Here is a 23,602-nt window from a genome sequence, read left to right as displayed (position 1 = left end):
CAGTTTGTTTTGGGTGTTGATCTTGCATCGTGCTCAATTGGGATTTGATCCATTGTGTCCATAAGTCCAGTAGCCTATTTTGGTTCATTGAAGGATGAAGGAAAAGAAAAAAAAAGAAGAGAGATAAACATTCATGTGGGAGCGAAGAGGAAATAAAAACCAGAAGTTGCTCATTCATGTCCAAAAGCTTTTTCTTAAATGTCCGAATCAGAAAAACATTCACGCAATGTGATATTAGCTGTAGCCAAGAAAAAAGAAAAAACATGGATATTTATTGATTAAAGATAACAGATAAAAAAAACAACTCCATCCTGTGCAACTGTTTTTAATAGACGTAAAACCCCCCAAGAATTTACTCCTCAAATCTGAGTCTTAAGTCCAGCGAGCGTCTTGTAGCAGCGATTTAATACGTTTCAGGGTCAGGAGGGAATCAGATTCAGAAAAGAAAGGGTCCCCTCTGGGGTGGTGGGTGGGGGGGCGGAGGTATGAATCTGACATGAAGCTTGTTTAGCCGTCGGCTGAGGTTTTAACACAGTTGTAACCACTGGCTGCATGTTGGCCTGTCTGCCACTTTTATAAGGCAATTATATAAACTTAGCATTTAAGAAGCGAAAACAGTTTCAGGTTTTAGCTTTGTTTCTGCTCTGTGTTGGGCGTCTGGCAATTTCTGTGGGTCTCATAAAGTGGTAAAGCGCTGAAACGTCCCTCTGAAGAACGCAGGCGTCTGACATCGTGAAATCAGCTTCAACTGGCATTTATCGGTATATGCATGCTGCAGTGGTGGAAGAGGTTTTTCACATTATACAACATTTGATAACGTTCCACTTACTTTTTACGATAGAAAGTAATACATTTGATGATGTTGGCATTTGGGCATTAAATACAAAGGACAAAATACAGTCGATCAGATGAGTGTTCGTTGAGGAAAATGGGTTTTACAGACAGACAGATTTCTCCTCTTTACTAATGCGTTTGAGTTTCTTTAATAGCCACTCATAAAAATTGGCATTTAGCCACTAGAGCTTTGTTAGGCCTGTCATGGTTATTTCTAGGCACTCACATTATTTGGCTAGGGAACAATCCTCGTCTTACTTTGAAATTAAAAATGAAGTTCACAATGGCTTCCAGCTCAAAACAGGATGCGTTTATCTGACCAGAATGAACAAATAATTCCTATTAGGAATACTTTGACAAATCAAGAATAGCCTACCTACACTACGGCCTAACAACCCTACACACAACTGTCTTGAAAGAGAAATTGACCCTTTAGTCCGCATCCACACCTAAATACACCGGGTTCTTCCCAGGACTCTGCCTCATCCCTCAACCAAGTTTGGTAGAAATCGGATTGGTAGTTTTTGTGTTATCCAATAAACAGACACAACAGCGTAAAATCCTCGATGAAGGAAGCCACAACCTTAATGAAAACAGATCCAGTCACCCTGGATGGACGGACCCGCACTGCTCCCGGTGAGCAGCACTTAAAGTCAAGTGACAGAAGTGTTTGCACATTTACTTTGTGAGATTGATCAAGCCTGCCACGGGGCCAAAGGTAACTAGTATTGACCTCTTTGTTTTCTTCCTCTCCTGCCTGCTGCCCCGCTGGAACGGAACTGTAAGTGATCCCGTTGGTCTGATATTGACCCTCAGTTGGACCAGCGCTCCCCTCCCTCTCCTCCCCGCTGGAAGCACTGCTCCTATTGATCCCATTCTTTAAGTGTTACCATAAATTCCCTCCCCATTAGTTTAAACTGGACAGCGTTTCGTCCACCCCATGATTCATTCAGACAGTCCTCCGCTGAGATAGAAGCATCTTCTCTCCTCTGTATGCCATCTTCTCCAGACCGTTTTTCATACCTCCTCTTATATTACCTCTCCATCAGTTGCTCTTTTTCCACTCCTTCACTCACTCACTCTCCTCTCTGTGTAAGTGTTGTGCTTCCTGGATTCCTGCAGTACAAAGTGCCTCTAAAGGAGAGATTGAATTCACCCGCTAATTTGGTTTTGATCCTTTTTATCTGCGTCATTTGCTTTGTTGGAAGTGGAGGCCACCGTCTTCGTTTTTTGATATCTGAAATGTGTGCAGTAAAATCGGTGGAACTCTTAAAGAGGAATAGTCAGTTTACAGAAAACAAGGCCTGACAGAAAAGCTCCCCGTGAAACTGAAGCACTCCTCCTGAAAAGGCCGGTTAATGGACTACAGATGAACGTCAACATTACTTGCAAAGACCTAGGTGACATCGCATTTGCCAACGCATTTTGCGGTTTGCTTGCTCGGGTGCCAGATATGTGTGAGTCTTGCCAGCTAAAGACAAAAAAGTACTTTTTTTCCCCCCCGTTTCCTGTTATTGTCAGCTTGTCTCACATTATCTGGTGTTCCCCCTGAAAATGACTTTAGAATTATCTTCAGACAAAACCAAAAATTTGTTTTAAATTACTATAAGAACTGCACAAAGAGCAGCAGTCAGCAAGCAAACACCAATGCCATGTTTCCTGCTCCTATCACATATCTCATGATTACCCTCTCCTCCATGTGTCCCGCAGCCTCTCCGGTGTCATGTGATCGCGGGGCCCTGGCCTCAATCCCCCAGGTGAGCGTTTTCAGAAAATCTCCTCAAATTATTTTGCTTACGCGCTCAGAGCTCTGAATTGTGAAACGTCCAGAACGCAAATCATTCCTGTTTGAAGCCATATGTGAGGCTCTAAATGTAAATGGGAGCAATAATAGTGTTGGTCAGGATCCAGCATTTGGAGCAGTTAGATGGATGTCGGCATTATGCACCTGTAAGTTACAGTGAGCAGATGAAAATGCAGCACTATTTCCACAAGTGATTTTCTATGTATGCTGCATAAATACTTCCCAATCATAAATTTCAAATCTTTAATGGCTTCATACAGCTCTCGGTGTGAGTCAACATGCTTGATTGTGCATCTTTCACATGCAGCCGCTGCTTGTATGCATGTTTGTTTTACACACGAGTGCAATCTGGCAGGAAGAGCTGAACTGGCCTCGAGGTATCAGAGTGGTAATTTAATCAGTCCTTCAAACACACGGCAATTTGTGCAGGAAGTTTTGATTAAAAAGCCTGTGCATCATCGTGAGGAGCCTCACCCACCTCCATGGAAGCCAGTTAGCTGATTAATACCCCAGAGGACCCAGTAACCAATGGCCGACCCATTACTACCGCTGCACTGCTGTCTGAGAGGATGAGGAGGGAGGGGTCGGAGGGGAAAGAGGGGCGGATAGAGACCTGAACAGTGTGCGGCGATAAATCACCTCCGTCCAGGACACACACACACACACACACACACACACACACACACACACACACACACACACACACACACAAGACCCCACAACATGAGTTTAGGTATTACTCATGTTGTGGGGGCCTACGTCTAACACACTTACATTATAGGGACTTCTCTTTCTTCTGGGGACAAAAAGCCAGACATTACAAGTCAACGTAATGTCCTCTGAAGTCATGGAGACGCGACTGTGTGTTTGTGTGTGCAGTTATTTAGACCCCGACTTCAGACCTGTATCTCAAACTGCATCCGCTCTGTGTCCAAAATGTATTTGTCTTTCACACACAGGGATGATTGCGTGGCACAAAAGCAAAGTCATGTGTTTTGGGAAATTGGTGACACTGTACACTATATTTCTTTACGAAGAGATACTAAAAAATGTTCACAGCCAAGGATATAAAATATAAAATATCCCAGAACCCCCCCCCCCCCCCATGATTGTCTCTCTACTCAGTTATGTGAAAGATAAGAATAAGAATAAGAATATCTTGACAACTAGCTGCCATACAGCTCATTATTTAATCACGGAATGTGTGTGTGTGACAACAGGAATATGAAACTTACTGGATGACCTTATGTCCTTAATACCCCAAACAACCACTTGCCCAGTGCTGCTGTGCTACATATCCACCTCATTAGGTCCATTAATCCAGTCGTCTGCCTCTGTTGCTGCTTGAATGGGCATTTTTCATTATCTGTCTGATTTACTGTTCAGTATCACCATGTCCTCGAGCCACTTGAATATCCTCGGAGGCTCGAGGAAGGAGTTTGAGCTTGGGGGGGCTTGACTTCTACAGTACAGCCGCATAATGAGGCGGCATTTTACCTCGTGCTTCACTGATCCGAGGTCTCCGGGTCGCTATCATACGATCCAGGAATTAAATGTCAACGAGTATTTAATTCATCGGATTCTGCGCCGAGGTGTTGCTGGATAAGGTCGCGTGGAGAGTAATGAAGTGTTATGTTCAGTGTAATGTGTTTTTTAGTGGGTTGTTCTTGTGCGGGCAACTTGGCAGTGATGTTAAAACCACATCTATTATTCAAAATGCAGCGCAGTGGAATTTCTCTTTTACCTTTATTATGAGTTGGTACAATAGCTGTTAGTCTAAATCATTTCTTAGCCGTTGTTCTTGGCAGCTTGTAAAAGGTTGAGATATAATCACTTAGTCCATCAGCCAGACTAAACATTGTTATTTATAAGGTTAATCATGAAAATCAGGTATGAGGACACTTTAATATCTCTGTCGAATAAATACTTTATATTGAAGAGATAACAGATCTAAGTGGAAGATTTTTATAGGATTTTATAAGCGAGACTTTGTTTTATTGATAAAGGTAAGGCCGGTGGTCCATCTGAATACACAAGAGAAAGGCCTGACAGCTGCCTCGAATGTATACGCACACACATACACCCGCTGACCCTGTTCACCATTAACCAGAGCACAGTGTGATTTCATTACATCAGGCCTAATTGTGTTCGCCGCGTCTCAACGTACTCTGGTAGAAATGGTGGCGTGAGGGCGGCTGAAAGAAACAGAAGATGGGAACAGCCGCAGGGACGAGGGGCAGAGGCGATGTCAAAGCTTTTATTCACTGGCTTTTAAAAAGCTCTCTATTCCACACCACTGCATTTCCTCCTCCACAGGCCTGCGACCACGTCTGCACTGAGAAAATAACCCCCAGCCTCTGAGTCAGGCTCAGAACAAACCGCACCGACAACATGTGCACCGGCTCTCTGCACCGCAGGCCCAATGAGATTGTGTGTTTTCCAATTTAGTGAGGGAAGGAAAGAATCATACTAATATTACGGCGTGCCTTTTTTTTCTTGGTGAAGTAAAGTGGAACACAAACAAATGATGTTGAAAAATGGATAAACGCCTTCCTAGAAATGGAGGAAAACTGATTGATAAACTAGAATATCACTAAGATTTTTATTAAGATCTGCACCAAATTGCACACACTCATAAATATCAGTATTTTTAATTCTCTGACAGAGGACTATGATTAAAAACAATTGGCCTGTCTTGTAATGTTAAAGAAAGTGTGGGAAACATTCCTGGATCCACCCCCTGATACGGATCTGCACCTAAATTAAATGGGTTCTTTCCTGACCCACACCACATCCTTCCACCAAGCTTCAAGGAAATCTGTTAAGAGTTTTTGCATAATCCTGCTCACAAACAAACCAACAGACAGGGGTGAAAACATATTCTGCTCGGTGGAGTTAATAAAAAGCAGGGATTGAAAACAAAGATATAAGATGGAACAAAACTGATTCACATAACCACCATTTAAAAACCTGATTATGTTCCTATTTCTCCTGACAGCTGGTGCCTATTAAACGATTGTGTAATCAATTTGGACAGCTGAAAAGTCGCAGCAGTGGGAGCAGGGACTGGTAGAGACCTCACAGTTACCGAAGATGAATTGGCCCCACTGGGGATAAAAGTTGTGGTATTTCTGAGCCCGTCGGAGCCTGACACCTGACATGGTTTGGTTTCTTTCTCCCCCAACTGGAGCTGCAACACCTGCTGTGACTCTATGTGCAGTTGTGTTCTCCTGTCAGACCATCCAGACTGTTTCCTCTGTGACAACACAGCCTGTCTGCTAATTCCATGTCAAATAAGATTTATAAGGGCTCGACCTTTTGCCTGTGTGTGTTCAGACACATCTGTGTGCTGGTGTGCTGATTTAGCAGTTTTACTTTAGACTAAAGACTTTTTTTATTAAAACACAATCTGGGAGTTTAGGAATCCCCCTGGCTTTTTTCTCATGCACCACCATGAGGTTTTCATTTCTGGTTTCGAGGGAAATGTTTCAACTATTAGACTGATTGCGCACACACACACACACACACACACACACACACGTTCATGTTCCCCCTCAGGATAAACTGTAGTCACATGGTTTATCCCCTGACATTCAATCTGTTCAAATTTTCTAACAGTTTGGTCAAAATACAAATAATGACATTAAAGCACTAATAAGCAAAGTTTAACAGTCTAACAGGTTGAATTAAGATGTTGAACATTGTAAAAATGTACATTAAGCAATCGCATGACAGTGACATTTAAATATAGTGCCACTGTAAATAAGGACAGATTCACATAGGGTTGCTTAGGAAAGTTTGTAAAAGTGAAATGACATGGAAGTATCATCATCACAACTAAATATAAATATAATCATCACAACTAAATACAAATATATAAGTTCAATTTGATCCCCATGAGTTGCAGAATTGTGTATTGCGATTGTACACAAAAAAAGTCTTCACTTATATAATGTTTTCTCCACGTTTTCCTCATATTATTTAATAATTTCCTTCCTGTGAGTAGCTGACTTACTAAATGTTGCCTCTGATGAAAACATATTTTGGTAGGAGGTGTCATTCTGTTCTAAACAGGAAATATAGATGTACAGCCCAGATTTAGTCACTGTAGTAAAGTAGGTTTAAAGGAAAATAGTGTCAAGGAATAGTGCTAGGAGATCATTTTGACTTTTCGACTGCAGCCATAGTCGCTAACCTGCTGTTGTCTTGTGTTGATCTTGTTTAACTGTCAAGACATTCAAACAAGTGGAGCTGGTTCAGATCCTTTAAAGACCCCTATAGAGACCCCTAATCAGCTCCTGGAGAAAAGACGGGGGATCATTAAAGGACAAGGAACAGATGTCTGGGAGAAAAAAACAAGAGGATAAAGAAAGAAAAGAGTGGAGAAAGGATAAAAGAAAAACAAACTTGCATTACTGTCATCAACTTCCAAATGAAAGAATTCACTATCTTTAACCATATCCATCCATCCATCCATCCATCTATCTATAACATCTGAACATCCTCCCAGCAGCTGCCGTGTGTCTGTTGTGTCAATTACCCTCTAACTGTAAATACTTCTCTGTGCAGCCGTTTGTGGGATCACAAACTGTTCCCCAATCTGCAGTAAAAGAGGAATCTACCTCCAAACCAGCCGAGATGCCTGTGGTTAACCGATCGCTTTGATTGCACCTAATGCTAATGTACCACTGCGAATGTTTTCCACCAGATTTAACGTTTACGATTCGGAAACTATGTCATTGAAATCAGGTTCAGAGCTTTGTACCTTTTGAAGGGGGAGAGGCAAAGGATTTAATTGTGTTCAATTTGGAGTTTAACGTATTAATGAAACCACTTCTGAAGACAAGCTGCCGATTTTCACATCATGTCCTTTTAATTACAATATTGCTTGTAACAGTGGTGGGATTGACGATCACTCCGACTGCATCTAATCAGAAAAGTACTTTACCTTTATTTTCATAGTTCATTGCACAATGCTTATGTTTCCCTATTACATTTATCCTAGTTTTTCCTTTATTTCAGCACAAACTATAAAACTATCATGTTCGGGACCGTGTTGCACTAACATGCTTAAATTACTGACAGTCAAAGATCCATTTTCCTCAAAGTTAGTTAAGCTGTCAGTTGTTTATTTATGCTGCCAGATAACCACTTGAACCTTGACTTGGTCTATTTCTGTCCATCTCCCCTTTGTTGATACAATAGCCCAGTGTCATTCTTTGTTCACCTTTGAGTCCATCAAACAAACTGCAACAATAACTTCATTATTAATTGTTTGAATGTTAAATCATGACATTAGCCAGCGCCAACATTTGAGAAAAAGGTGATTGACTCCTTTCCCACTGCAAGAGGAGTTTGCCTTTCTGTTTTGCCTCCCCACTGACAACTGAGGTGCTGTCTTGCCAAATTAGCGCATTCACCAGGGTGTCACGTGTCGATTGGAACCGAACCAATGAAAACCTGTGTCTACTGCAGAGTCATTTGATCTGGGACTGACTGCCGATTGTATCCGTTCCCAGTGTAGACAAAACACCAGATGTTAGTGGCTGTTTGTGAGTGTTTTGGCCAGAGCAATAGGAGCTTTATTTGAAGAGAGCAGTGCGATGTGAAATATTGCAGTTTTTACCTGGATAAAGTGGATTTCACGAGTGGATGAGCAGTGTCAGTGGATGGAGGTGAAGGTGAGGACGAGCTTGCCCCGTACCGAGGCACCACGCAGAGGAGAGCATCTGCTGTCTGCGAGCTGCAGAATACATCAGCCATGATGACAGCAGTGGATGCAGGAACCCTTGACCCTCATGATATGGCAAACACCTGCAACACATTGTTATTTGTAAGAATAACAGAGATTTTGAGCGTGTACATCAGAGTGACTCACGTGGGGTCAACTTTTTTTAGCACTGTTCCAGTGCTGGAGAGTCAAATATCATCTAAAAACTAAAAGTTGTACTGTCCCTATCCGGCCTTCTCTTCGTGCCTATCAACCGGGGTGTTGTTGCATGTTTCAGGATAAGTCCTGGGCATCATGCCATCACCACCACTACCTTCAATGCATTCGCTGTAACTTCACCATCCACATGGTCTGGCGGCTCTTTCTTCTTCTCATGGAAATCCTTAAATTGGAACTAAGCACCAAACAGGGCTGGATTTCCATCCCAGGCCAACCTTCATGTTCCTGTTTCTCTCGATTGCCCAGGATGCTAGTTTGTGCCTACCAACAATGAGCGAGCCCACTTGTAATCCCTGGCAACAGGATACAGTGCAGTTCACTCAACAGCCACCAATGTCATTAATAACAAGGGTTTTCCGAATGTTACATATTCAAGCTATAAAGTTTATCACCATAAATCCTCACTGACCATTTTATTTTTCAAATCAGATGTCTGCACCGTCCTAAGTATAGACCCGCAGCCGAGAGACGCCAAACAGAAAGCGCAGTTTACATAACTAACGTTCTTAACTTTGCTATCACTGAGCTCATTATGGACAGAAATAGAGAGCTCTTTGCTGCACAGATGCTTTCATCCCAACCCATTAGTGCACTGTTTGCATTTGTAGCCAAGCTCACAATGGAAATGGTGCCGAGCAATCTCAAGTTGTGATTTGTCGGAGTGATATCTTGAGGGTGGCATTTATAATGAACACGTCCACTCTCCTGGATGGCCCTATGGAAAGGAGCGCAGGTCTTTGTTTCCCCCCCCCCCCCCCCCCCCCCGGCTGTCTGATGCATTAACTTCTTTCAGCAGATGCACTCATAGATGAGTCACTTCATTTTCAGGCTGAAGACCGGCTCTGCGAGACTCACTGTTAAATCTGGGCATGCAGTCCTCGGTGCACGATGTGACTCTTTAGTACATTAAGCCACCAATCTCGACGCAGACACATTTAAAGCCAGACAGTAACATATTACTGTTATCGTGATGTTGTGCATTAGCGGTGCATTATATTGCCCTTAGCTCGTAATGTTATTGAAGTTTGCGCTGAATACAAATTAAGTTTGGACAGGTTTTTTTCCGATGAGTTGCAGCTTTGTTTTAAGCTACGGGAAAAGAAAAATTCTCCCTCCATCTTTAAAGGTCCCTACACTCTGCAGTAAGTGCAATGGTGCAGGTTCAGAGCATTTCACACTGTGCAAGATGGTTCCACTTAGATCTCAGTGTCAGGTTGTATTCCTTATTTTTGAGACATGACAAGGGGAACACGCTGAGTCACAGTGCTGAGATATAAAGGCAAAGAAAAAAGACAGTGAAAATGCAGTACTATATTAACTCTATGTTCCTCTGTGCTTGCTTCTCTTCTGCCCATTTCTTTTTGGTTAGTTTTGTGGTTAACAAAGGAATTCATTTTAATCAATACATTCTGAGACGTTTTGTGCTGTATTGTCATTCTTTAAATGGTCAAGCAGGTTCTGGTTTCGCTCCCAACCATTTGCACGTTTGTTTTGTCTGCTGGTTGATTGGTTAGTTTGTTCAGTCGGGTGTTTGATTGGCCGGTTGGTTGATTTGTTTGAATGTATTTCCACAAAACTTGAAAAAATGGGACATGAGATAACTAAGAATCCATAAAATCTTGGTGTGGATCCAGGAGTTGATCCATGTTTTCAGGGACTAATTCATGAATCTAGATGAAGAAAAAAACAACATATTTAGAGGACTGATATCAATGAGTGCGTGTGATTTGGTGCAGCTTGATGTAATTCAAGGGGACTGTTGGTTCTTGGCAGAGGAATGCGCTTGACTGAGTGCCATTCTAGTTTGATCTGTAAACGTTGATCGGGGCATTGTGAGAATTTGGTCCTGAATTTCTGACACATGACAACTTTGATGTCATCGGGCTGCAGTGATTTAAATCTGTCTCATCTCTGCGAAGCCGAGGACCACTGTTTTTGATATTCCTATTTATCACATCACTCTTGCAACTGACAAGTTTTACGTGGGAAAGCACACAATCCCAGATGTTAAAGGCTGCAAGCCAACTACGTTTTACAATAAGGTCTTTCTTTAGACTAGATGTAGTTTTGAACTTTTAAGACTGTATTAAATTCGTGTGCACCCTGGAACGTGTTAAAAGGAATTTCATTTTAAGCTGGAATTTCAATTGGGTGTCCTAATTGTTGAGGAATTTCTGTCCATCCCCACACATTACTCTATATGCCACTATATATTATGTATATTGTATATTATATCTGAACAGGAGAATAGTGCCTGTCTAATTCCACACATACTCCCTTCTCTCTCTAAGCAGTACCCAATGTCAGGTTATAGATAAAGGACCAACCAACAGTTCACTGTAGTGTCTACGTTGAGGGACTTTCATATCTAACTCAGATGCTCCAGACAGAGGCACCAACTTCAACTCTCACCAACTTTAACTCTTTTGCGTATTTCACCAGTGGCAAGACGTAAGGACACAATGTGATTTAGGAATGCATATTTAGACTTAACTATCCAATAGGATGCGAAAACCTACATGTAACATCGAGAGTGACAGCAATTCTAGCCTTTTAAGGGATGTGCTATTAGAATGGGTGACACAAGTAGAGGGAGATATACTGGGATGCTGTGGGAGACATCTTCAGACTTTGGGGTGACAGTTGCTAATGTTACTCTGTTAGCGTTTGTATATTGTTCCACATTCTGGTCCCTTTGATGCATCAAGTCTACATTAAAACCTTCTGCATAAAACATCAGCTGCTGCCGGAGTTCTCCTTTCACCAGCTTCCAGAAAACTTCCACAACACTATTGTCTCTGCTCAGCCTGTTGTTGTTTTTAACTCCAGAAATCTTCAAAATCTTTTTTCTAATAAATCCAGTTTTAAATAAAATGACTGATTTTGCTTTGTTTCAATTCGAGTTGGTGCACTGTGATCGCGAGGACCTTGTTTGGAGTCAATTTCTGTGGCTCATAAAACCTAGATTGTTGTAGGTTTAAGACTGTGTGCCAGTACCACCAGGGTAATAGAGCTAACAAGCGCTCATTTAGTTACCAGCCACACACCATAGAGCAATAATACAATTTTAAGTGCTCTCTCGAAGCACAACCTAACTGTGTATGTTTTGTGCTCTGAATCGTACCTCTGGGTATTTCAACATATTTACTGTTGCAGCAGGAGGCCGGCCAATTTCATCCCTACCACTTCTCACCAACACATTTGTCCAGGATTCCTGCCCCCCTGCTGATGAGAAGTTGGTCAATGCGTCTCCTGAAATGTAAGTCCTGCAGGAACAGTCGCTCCGCTCAGTGTGTTCAGTATCAGCCAAGTGCTGCTCGGAGAGAAGACGAGTGTGAGACCAGAGAGGAAGGGAGGGGAGGAACGCCAGGGTCTAATATAATACAATTTAGTAGGAGCGCTTCCATAAAGATGGTGAGTGGATCCACGTGGGCTGACTAACAACGAGCGCAGCTGCATCTGCAAATTTACCCAATCCCTCAGCCCAGTAGAAAAATGATTGGCTGGTCGCTGGTGAGTGCTCCTTTAGTTTCGGGCTTGAGCCTTCGTAGCTTGAAAATTCTCTGGTTTTCTTTCACAGAGAAAAACACCGGGTCAACGCGTAGTCATCAGTACATCAATATTGAAGTAAAGTATTCATCAAAGCACTGACACTATCTGTGATGTCAGATTACCGAGCAGTCAGTGATAAATTCACTCATTTTCGTGTACCTGTACAGTCACAGAGAAATTATGTCAGGCCATTTGGAAACCATTAGCTTTCCATCTGTTAAAGAGAGATTTTGTTTAAGAGAACCCACAAAGAGTGGCAAGCTTTAACAAGGAATTGTGACTTAACAGATGTTCATTGAGTCCATTTATAGATCAACCTGTTCATGCAAAGTCGGTAAGCAACAGTGAAATCCAATTGTCCCTTACTCGTTGCTTCCCATGCTGTAACAACACAAGCTTGATCTGATCAGACGGGGGTGGTTGAGGGAGTCTTGGCAGGTTACCATGAGGTGGTGGTCAGTCGGGGGTCTTTAGTTTCACACTGTGGATATTTTACCGCGGGAGGCCAGAAGGAAGCGGAGAACTAGCGGAGCTGCTCGGGGATCCAGTGGCGCTTTAGGAAAACACGGCGTAAGAATGGATGGAAACGCTAACTGCTCCAGACAGATGTGTTGATATGCCCTCAGAAGGAAAGGCTTCAGTGAGACACTGAGAGGCAGCAGTGGAGGAAAGAGAAAATGGGACAGACGGGGCTGGAAAAAGAAGAACAAGTTCAGGACAATAAAGGAGATTTAAGAAAAATATCCTGCTCTGTTTCAGTTGCAGCTCAGTTATATTCTCCGTCAGACTATCCCTGCGTCCCTCCGTCTAATGTAGCAGCTGTCAGACCCCCTCGCACTGCAGCGCTGATTGATGACCTCATCTGGGATTTAACATGACACACTTTGTGTCAAGTTTTCTGACTGCTACGCCCACAGTCCGAATTGTCCTCTCTACTCAATACCTTGAACTATTCATTACTTTGCCGCCCAACACCTCTTGTTGTTACCTGATCTGTCAAAACCTTGACCCTCTGCCGCGCGGCATGTGGCGAACAGACAAAGGCACTTCATTTTCTCTCTGGTCGCGTAACAGGTTATAAATACTGTCAAATGCACGGCTCTATTAAATAAGATATCCTGTGTTTGACTCTGTGGGTTTCTCAGAGGGAGAGGCTCGGGCTGCGTAGTCCCGTCGCTTCTCGGCACACCCACATCCTCACGGTGCCGGTGGAGCCGCAGAGCTCTGATTGATGACTGCACATCTACTCCAGTGCTCGGGGGTTCACCTCTAGTATGTGTGGGTGTCCGCTGTGTGAAACCTTTCATTTCCTGCAAAGACACAAGGGTGACAGAAGGTGTTTTCTCTTTTAGTAGAAAAACCTCTGTTATTTTTTGAGACAGTTTTTTTTATCTCAACTCATACGGTCTTTACCCCGTAATGGATCCTGCAGACTCTCTTAGTTTTAATCACCACTTTATCTCTCATTAAGAAGAGTCGGCCGAGGATTTTTGTGGGAAAATAAAGCTTTTTTTTTATGGCCGTAAGTTGACGTGCCAAGCGTGTTGTGGAATCCAGCATTGTTTCAGCATGGCTTTTCGGAACAGTAAAAGACGCTGTGGTCGGTGTGTGGTTTTCCACAGGAGAAGTAATTATCCATTAGATGTATAAGATCTATTAGATGTTCTCTGAATGGTCAGCTTAAATGCATGTCTGGGTTTTCTGCTTATCCAGAGAGTCTACTCTTAATGACAGGTAATGAACTTTCATACATGACCGACCTCACGTTAAAAATCAATAACCTTTATCTTCATTAGTTAAATGCTCATTAATATATTATAGGATATATGACATATGTTATTCGTCTAATTTTCAACCTAGCATATATAGGTAGATTTATTTGAATTCAAAAACACTTTTCACTTACAAATCATAACTTACAATTTTTTCAAGCTTTTGTGATTTCCATTGCCACGTGTGTGTTTTTTTAAAGCATCAAAGGTTCTTTATACATGAATATATATATGTTCTGGAATTGTTTAGTGCTGGTTTTCTCCCTGTATGACATCTGTTGTCATGCGTTCCTGATTGGCCGCAGGAGGGGTTGTTCCTCACCAGCTAATCAACAAAGCCACAGATACTGGTAACGTGCTCGATGTAGATCTGGATTTTATATTTGCACATCAATAACCCCCCACTTGAATTGTCAACATGTTATTCATGGGCAACAGAGCTATGCAAATTTCACAGAAACTTAAAATAAATGTCTTACAGAAATCTGTGAAGAAACACATGTCCAACTCTTCAAACAACTTTAAATTCAAAAGTTTTATGGGAGATACTTGAAACTTTTACTAAACATGTTGGGTTTGAAAAGAACTGTGGTGATCAATCACTTTAAAGGGCACTGTTGCAATGACAGCTGAGAAAACTATAAGTATTTATTGACTTTTTATGATTTATTAAGTTTTCAAGTCTCTCTGTTTAGATTGATGTCACTCCAAGTCAGAGAAAGTGGCCAGGAAGCACATTACACATATCTAGAAGTTCTTAGATACATCTGTATAGTCACTATCACTAGATAGTCATTATATCACTAGATTAGTAGTTTAAGATCCTTTTTTAATTTCTATTAACTGTCACATTCTTTATTTCATACTCATCTATTGCTACTGTGTTGGATAACCTTTCTGTAACTACAACAAATCATCCAAGTTACTCAACAAATTTCAGTTGTAGACAACAAATGCTTATTTGTCTAAATAAAGGTTTTGTTACGGAAGCCATGCTGACTGTTGTAAAGCAGTGTGGTAAGCATGCAGTACTATCAAACAAAGTCTAATAAACAAACATTTCATAAACCATTTTTAAGATAAAAATGATCAAACAACCCATGTGACACTGGAGTACCACGTGGCACTATACTGGCACCCTGTTTTATTTTATGAGTGCATGATGTTGTGTGACCTCTGTTCCGCATGTAATATTTGAAGTTAGTCCTAAATAGACCAATTCAGTGTGATGACATAAGATGAATTAACCTTGCCCTGTTTTTCATGAATGTAAAAAAAACACTGATGTGTTGCCTCTGATCAGCGTCAGTGCCCCGAGGTAGTTTACTCATCAACAGCCATCAACCCTGCTGCCAAATGTGGTTTATACAAGCATCTCTATGCACAGCAAAGGCTTGATTTGTCCTTGCAAAAGCGTAAATATATTGTTTGTGTGTGTGAGTTGTTTATCATATACAAAGTCCCACCAGGATGAAAAGAAGTCTAGATGATTAGAGGGGAGAAATCATGCTTTGCCTTGTAATCAAACAGAAGTGAAAGTGTTTCTCACAAACACATACACAGTCTGTGTTTTCTGCCTGATCCTTTTTGCCTTTTGTTCAGTCATTCTTGCCCGTCACACTGCTGTTGACTGTTTTTGTGCGTTCTCCGGCAGAAAGCCCTTATAAATCAGTCGGTACATGTGGTTCTATGTCCCTATAGACCCCATCCTCTAAATGTGCTTGCTGGCTCCATCTCAGTCCCGGCTATACAGCACAACCTGCTTCAGTCAGACAGATGTGTTAATAGGTGAAGTGACATGTAGGAAATGGGATTTCGGTTAGCTCTGTAAAGGCCACTGAGCTGCCTATTGTCCTGTTAAGTTGTCTGCATGGGTTCCTTCCCACGGGCATGGGGAGGCATGCAGGGTGAATGAATTGGAAACCCTCCCGTAGGTATGAATCTAAGTGTGAGAATGCTAACCTGTGTTTTTCAGCCCTGTACACAGCACCTCATGACCAGAGCATGCTGGGATAGGCTCAATATCCTCCCACACTTTACAGCAATGCAAGTGGCTTAGTGAGGCTTTACTTCAGCTGAGGGCTGCTTTGAGCTTTGTAGTTGTGTTCGAACATTCTTAGTTTAACATGTTAGCATATGCTAAATACTAATAAATACAGTATAAAGTTGAAACTGATGTTATAAACTTTGCAAGTATTTGGTCATAAACCAAAAATTCTACCTGCAAATGGTGGTAGATGAGAGATCACCAAAGGGAGTAACATGACCATATGAGTGTGAGTTAAATGACATGGCAATCCATTCCATGGTTCTTGTTTACCCAAAACCACATGTCAACCTCATGGTGGCCCAAAATTACAAGTCTGTTAATCACCAAAATCCGCAGGATTCATCCTCTGGGATCCATGAACATCTGTTCCAAAATCAAACGGGCACTGAGAACAATAGCAGAAGCCTGAGGGTCAAATCAAGGAAGACCTAAGCATTGTTGATGAGCATCTCATGGAACGTTGGATCTGTGACAGGAGGAACGACAGAGGAGTTTGACTTTAATTACCTCTGGGTACAGGAAATTGAACTGAATGGGTCTGAGGCATGTTATTTGTTCCTGATCCAAAATAGCATAAGGTTTATTATGAAAAATCTATCCTTTAACAATAGGATTTTTATTATTTGTTTGTTTTTGTCATTGTATTTTCTGTACGCTTGATGATTCAGGTATTAAAGATTTGTCGAGGGAGACGAGTCGCTGTAGGCCGTCTCCTATTCTCTTCCTTTCTGAATAATGAGTTCCCCCAAATAGAGTTTATTCAGAGAAGAGCTGAGAGAAATGGAAATAATTCTTTACACCGCCAGACAGCCGTATTTGATTGTCTCGGTTTAATAGTTTCGGCCCCTAACACATGCAGGAGATAATGCTCTATCATAAAACTGATTTCCAGGTCCATTCGCTGCACTGAGGTGCGCGGCGGTGCATAGCGAGCTGTCTGCTTGCTGTCACCCTACACAAACTGCTCGGTGCAGAGGCAGCAAGTCGTGTTGTGCGTACCCAGCGTCCCCGGCCCTGAGGAGAGGGCTCCATATCACACTCACTGGCTGCGATCTATCTTTTCTATCTCAGAAAACATCCCTCACTTCTTATCATGCACTCCTGCATATTTACAGCTCCTTCTTCACCAGAAACACTCCTGTTGTTGACTTGCCCACACATCTTTCTAACACATCTTCCCAGTAAAAAAAAACAGGATCTCACCTATCTTTTTCTATATTCAGTATTCATATGACATAGAGTTAAAATAAGGCCAAAGCAGGAGAAACACATACTATCGCGCATAAGAAGGACGCCATCTTTGCACCATTGACATTGTTTTCGAGCCAAAGTCTGCACAGACGTGATAGTGGTGTGAAGCTGCAGTATGGAGGTCCCACCGATATATATGCTCCACCGATCACATGTCAGTGTCAGCTGTCAATCATGAGGTTTCACCCCGTTTATATAGCATCAACTAACTAATTAGAATTTCACTCAGTCGAGCGCAAACCTCAGGCCCAACAGTCCCTTTAAATATAAACAAGCCTGATAGCTAAGGCCACATAGGTTTCTCAGTCACATGTAGGTTGTAGCTACAGGTCTCTAGTCCTGTTTGTTACAATGCAGTGGCTGAAAAAAAGCCTTCACCTCTAGGAAACCACATTTAATTACACTAGAAGCAGATTTTCATTATTCTCCAAGATATCAACGAAAATATTGGAAAAACTCCTTGTCACAGCATGTTATACCTAAAATGACAGAAACCATCTTTGAGAAAAGAAATTCTAATTTGGAGTTTGCATTTATCAGTTTGGCTCATGTCCCATCCGTGAAGGAGGCGGTGTTTATCCCCTACACTGCAGCCAGCCACCAGGGGGCGTTCAAAATGCTTTGGCTTAACTTTCTGGGAGTCATCAGGAGTAATAGAGAAAACTTGATTGTTACACTTCACTTGAACGTCAGATCCTGTTTGTCCCACAGTCGGTGCTTAGTTTGTTCAGAGGAGTTTTGTTTGTTCCATGTCGTGTAAGTGATATCAACAATGTTCTGTGAAGTCAACTTCAGTTTGACGATGTACGATCACTTTACCTTGCCCCTGCTTTTGTAGATATAATGAGCAATGTTTTTAAAAAGCTGGTGTGATGCCTCTGATCAGCGTCAGTGCCCTGGGGTCGTTTACCCATCAACCGTGCTGTCAAGTGTGGCTCATACAACCGTCTGTGTGCAGGGGAAAGGCTTGATTTGTCCACGCAAATGTCTACATGTATGTTTGTATGTGCATGTGTGAGCTGTTTGTCTGGTTATCACACAGAAAGTCCCACCAGTATAAAAAAGGCTGAGCTGATTAGAGGGGAGCAATCCATGCCTGGTAATCTGTAACCAAACAGAGGCGAAGGTGTGTCTCACAAACACTAACACTGTGTGTGTGTGTGTGTGTTCTTTCTGATCATTTCAGCCTGTTTTCTATAAAAATAAGTTCAGAGCTCATAAAACCAGATACGTCAAAGTGGCATAAAGTAGTTTTTCATTGTTTTTGAGATACAATTGGGGAAAACTTTATTTTGGGGAATAACTGGTTTGTAGATTTTTGCAAAACTCAAGGTTTTACAGTTTAGGGAATACCTGTGGGTGGTATGGATAAACATATGAAACAGTGCTGTTATTGTGCCTCGGTTGGATGCTACTCCATATCAAAGACAGCATTTATAGGGTGGTTTTACCAACAATTAGTCAAGTCAAGTTTATCTGTATTGCATAATATTACACATATTGTCTTGATGAGCAGCTTTTCTTGACCATATTGTCTATAAAGAAAAGGAAAAGGAAAACCAATCCCGGAATGGTTTGTGTGTTTTTGGCTCGTCCTCTCTCCGTGTGTCTCCCATCACAGTGTGTGTGGTGCTGGTTGGGCGTGACCTCTGGTGCCGGCTCCTCCCTGCAAGCAACTCACCTGCCTCAGTTGATAAGCTCCCACCGATCACTTGCTAGAACGTCATCTTACCTTGTGGTATTGTCATTGCTTCAGCCGCTCTCTGCTTCTTTGAACCTGTCTTGTTGACCATGCCTTCTGTGCTCTAATGGTTCAGCCAGCTCCTCAGCCACACTGTGCCACAGACTCACCCCTGGAAACCCCTTTTTGTCCCCCCCCAATTACCTGCAACCAAACTCCCCTGACCTGGTTCCCGGCCTGCTTCCCCTGCTCCACGTCCTGGATTAATAGTAGTTTATTATTTACAGTGCACATTCTCTTTATTGTTGCTCACATTTTTACCTCTGTGTAAATACACCTTTATTTCTTGCACAACTTTCTGCTTAAATTTAGCAGTTGGTAGAATTACAAGACGCATTGTAGTGATAATCAGAAGGGCCAATGCATATGTATTAAATCCAGTGTGAAGAAACCCCAAATGGAAAAAGGTCTGAATATCAGTTCCTCATATCACTTAAGCTGCTGGTGCAGAGTCCTGCCCGACTGGATTGTTTTATTTCACAAAGCTTGAGGCGAAGTTTCGCTATTGTTTTAAAATATAATTTATCAGGAAATGTTCCCTTATTTCTCCTTTTTGTGTCTCCGTGCACACTATATCACGCAGATAGGCTACACAATGGCCTTAGGGAGGAGGGTACGTGAGTATAACCAATGTGTTGCATTAGCCTGTAAGATAACAGTCAGTAATAGATTAAATAAAACCAAAATTACAGCTTCAGGTTTCAGGTTTGAATCAGTTCAAGAGTTTGGCATGACTTGATGCTGATGTAGTTTTGTAGCACACTTTCCAAGTTTCTTTCCAATCAAACCACTGGGGTCATGGTAATGTGATGGTTTTATGTGTTTTTGCAATGAATTGACAAACATGATTTGTGAAGAAATATTGTACATGTAAGCATTTAAAAAAAGATTAGATTGGATTAATCAGTTTGACAGATTTTTATGAATTGTTTCCATATGTCTTAATTTCTTCTTAAAAAGCTGACTAGAGCTTCTCTTATTCATAAAAACAAGAAAAATGTAAATGTAGTATTCCCTCAGCACTCTTACAGTATTTCAGCAGCATCTTTTAAATTCACATCCCATTGTTTTCCTTATCTGAATTCATATGGGCTATTACTAGTTCTTCCTTTTCTCTTCACAATAGTGACAACACCAGAATATGGAAAATGCTGTTTTCATTTTGAAAACATGACACAAATCATGTCGCACCTCTTACTCAGAGCTGCTCAGTACAACCAGAGCAGGTTGGCGTGAAATCAAAATCCTGGATCACTGATGTACGTCTGTGCAGAGACATTTTCACTGTAGCTCCAGTCAATCCACATTTGCACTCACTGTGAGCTGTGTGCCGTCCTGAAGGGGGATATTTTTATTTCAATGACGTCTTTCCACACCGAGCAGGATGGAGTGAGTGTGTGAAGGTTTTTCGTCAAGCTCCAAATGGTTGAAATTCTCCTTGTGATGTCAGAATACCTGAACAAATAAATATACAGAACATGATGTATGTGGCACACACACACACACACACAGCTGAGGAACAAACTGGAAACATCAACTGTTTCTTCCAAGATCTCTATCGGGTTGTAGTGTTTGCGTTCCTGTTTTATCTGTGTTTTCCTACATGTCGCTGCAGGGTGGGAAATGTGCGGAGCACATGAGGAAACCATCCAACACGGCACAAGTTAAATCAACCGATCCTCGCCATCTGCCTGTATCCCATGTAGAAACAAGGGGACCACCCTGTCCCAACTCTTCATGTGCAAAGAACAAGGATTTAAAGAGGAAGAAGAGTAAAAAAAAAGACAGAGCTAGAGCAGTAGAAAGCGAAGCAATAGACTTAAGAGTGATGACATCCAGCTGTGGGAGCCCCTGTCCTTAAACACCTCACCCTGGTGGATAGCACAGACCACCAACTCAAACACGCCCCAACTCAAAACCTCATCAGTCACTTATTTTAATTTATCACACTGCACTTGTTGCTGTGGGATCAGATGGAAACAAAGAGTGCTCTGTCTGTGTCTAGAAATACGACCCTCTGGATATCACACTGTGCTGCATACATCCTAAACTCTGCACAAGCCCATAAATCAAATCCATTTACATACAGACCCCTACTATTTACACCTTTGGTAAAGAAAAGGTCAACTTTTAGTCAGCTTCACTGTATAAAGTTGTACAAATGACAGCTAATCAACCAGATAAATGACTTCTTAAATAAACATCTTACTTCTGGCCTGCAGCATTAAATTGTTCCCATTTGTTTAACCGTCTATTCTTAAAATCACAAAGAAAAAAAGAGAAAACCTCAAATATGTCTGTGCCCAGCAGTGATGCAGCAGCCCCATGAATTCTCATGCATGGATCTGGTTTGCTGATTTCCTGCTCCGCTGCAAAGTGGTGTGGACAACAGGGTTGACTAATGAAACATTAGAGTGAGAATCGGTGGGATTCAGTTTGCCCACATCCATAACTCGACTGTCGCCTCGTAGCAAGATGAAGATGGATTATTTTAGGGCAGTGTGAGATTTTCTTTTTCTTTTTCTCATTTCAAACTCAGAGAGAGAAAAACGAAAGTAGGAGCAATGATGTAATATATATACAACCTTCACTTTATACATAGAACAATTGTTTTTTTAAAGAATATAGTAGAATATGCTACTGCATGGTGAACAATGCTGAAAGTTCATTTTTATGGAAAACAAACAGGAAATATAAAAAGATAGTTGAGCCCCTGGTGAATTCTCATTATTCAGTGTGTAACAGAGGAGATATAATGAGGAAATTCAATATAGCATCACTATAGAAAACAACAAAGTGTCTTAATTGCTGCAAAGGGAAACAGTATAGTATAACTTCCGTCAAGGAGGTTTATGTTTTCACCCCCGACACACCCCCTTGTTGCTTAGCAAGATTACGCAAAAAACTATGGATTTCCATGAAACTTGGTGTACAGATACAGTATGATACGGAAGCCCTAAACGAACATGGGATCATACATTTTATTTCCTCTGTTTTCCTGTGATAACGACTTAATTTTAGTTGTTATCTCGTGATAACAAACCTTTGTTTTCCCGAGATAACGGGATAAATAACTCGTTATCACGAGATAGGTCTATATAAAGCTTATCATTATGGGAACTGTTGCATTCCGTGTAACAATGTCAGATGAGCAAGAGCTTGATCATCACATCATATTCAACACCAGTTATCCGAACACCTACATAAAGCATTCTTAAAGCACAAAACAAGTGCAGAAATAGGCAAGTCATCCATCAGTCGTTATATGTGTATATATAGTGTATATATAGTGTTGCTATTTTTTGTTTTTTTTTAAGAAATGGGTACTGCTGAAGTTGTTGTGTTTACTTGGTATATATGGGGATGTGTAGGTCACATCACTGACCAGTGGGCTGTATATAAAGGAAACATTAAAATTGTGAGCAGAGAAGATGTGAAAAGCGGTCTCTTATGTCAGAATCACTTGGTCGACCTGTCCGTCCGCCTCTTAAAGGTTCTGCTTCTATCCAACCAGTAAAAGAGCTCAGAAACACTTTTGAACTACTGATGATGCTGGTTTCTCTTTTGTTGCTTTCATCTCAGCTAAAAACATCTGCAATCCACCAACGTCTCAGAGCCACCATTGGAGGTCACAGCGGCCGAGTGTTTGACAACCAAAAGAGGGATTTGCGGGGGGGAGACTTTCCTTTTGAATAGCCTCCTGTTTTTCGTCATAAGCAATTTATATTTGTCCTGTAAAGCAATCAATCAAAGGGGTTCATGATTAAAATTTCGGTGCAGCGGGTGCTGATATACTGTAAGTTCAATAATGTTTGAGACTGGCTGAAGTAATAATTTATTGATTTTGAATCGCTAGTAAAAAAGCCTCTATAAACACTGGAGCGCCAAAACAGCAGCTCAGACATTAATTTTACTTGATAAGTGAAGGTGACTCTGTGTTTCTTTACGAGGTTTGTGACGTAGTCGTGTTTGAGTTTTATCACCCTGAGAATATTTTAAAGTCTGTGCTCTCTCTACAGTAGGCATGTCTATCTCCTTTTTATCTATTTAAGACTTCTTTTTTTCTGCCATTTCAGCTGACTCGCAGTCCTGATTATTCTTGACAGAGGGAAAAAAATGTAGTTTGATTAGTGTCTCCAAATAAGTGCTCCCTGCTGATGAAATTAAAATTCTGCAGTCTATCTGTCACAGTCATCTCAGCCTGGGTTGGTGCAGAAACCAGCCAGGGACCAGTCAAGTAAAAAAAAAAAAGTTGTTTAAAATTGTGGTGATTTTCATCCAAAATTGCAGCAAGACATGTGTACATTAGGGACTTTCCTCCTCTCATGTCCTCCACTTATGTCATGTATTTTCTGCGGAGGATATATCACAGAGTCTCTGACACATAGTGGGGGACCCCCCCCCCTCAACACACACTGGACCCCAGAATGTTTGAGTGTTGATAAGACGGCTGGGAGCCGCAGACTGCCAGGCCCAGTCCACCTTCACATATGGTCCTGCTTTTGACTGTGGTTTTGGCTGCCGGTCCGCCTCTCCGTACTTTCTGGTTTCAGCATTTTATTTTCATTTGTGTGAGGTTACTTTCACGAATAGTTTGGGGGTGTTTTGGGGGAAGAGGGAAAAAAAAACTGCGTTTCTGAAGCCAAAC

Source organism: Hippoglossus hippoglossus, chromosome 8 (assembly GCF_009819705.1).
Source record: "Hippoglossus hippoglossus isolate fHipHip1 chromosome 8, fHipHip1.pri, whole genome shotgun sequence".
Taxonomy (NCBI): Eukaryota; Metazoa; Chordata; class Actinopteri; order Pleuronectiformes; family Pleuronectidae; genus Hippoglossus; species Hippoglossus hippoglossus.
Note: the sequence above shows the minus strand (reverse complement) of the source record.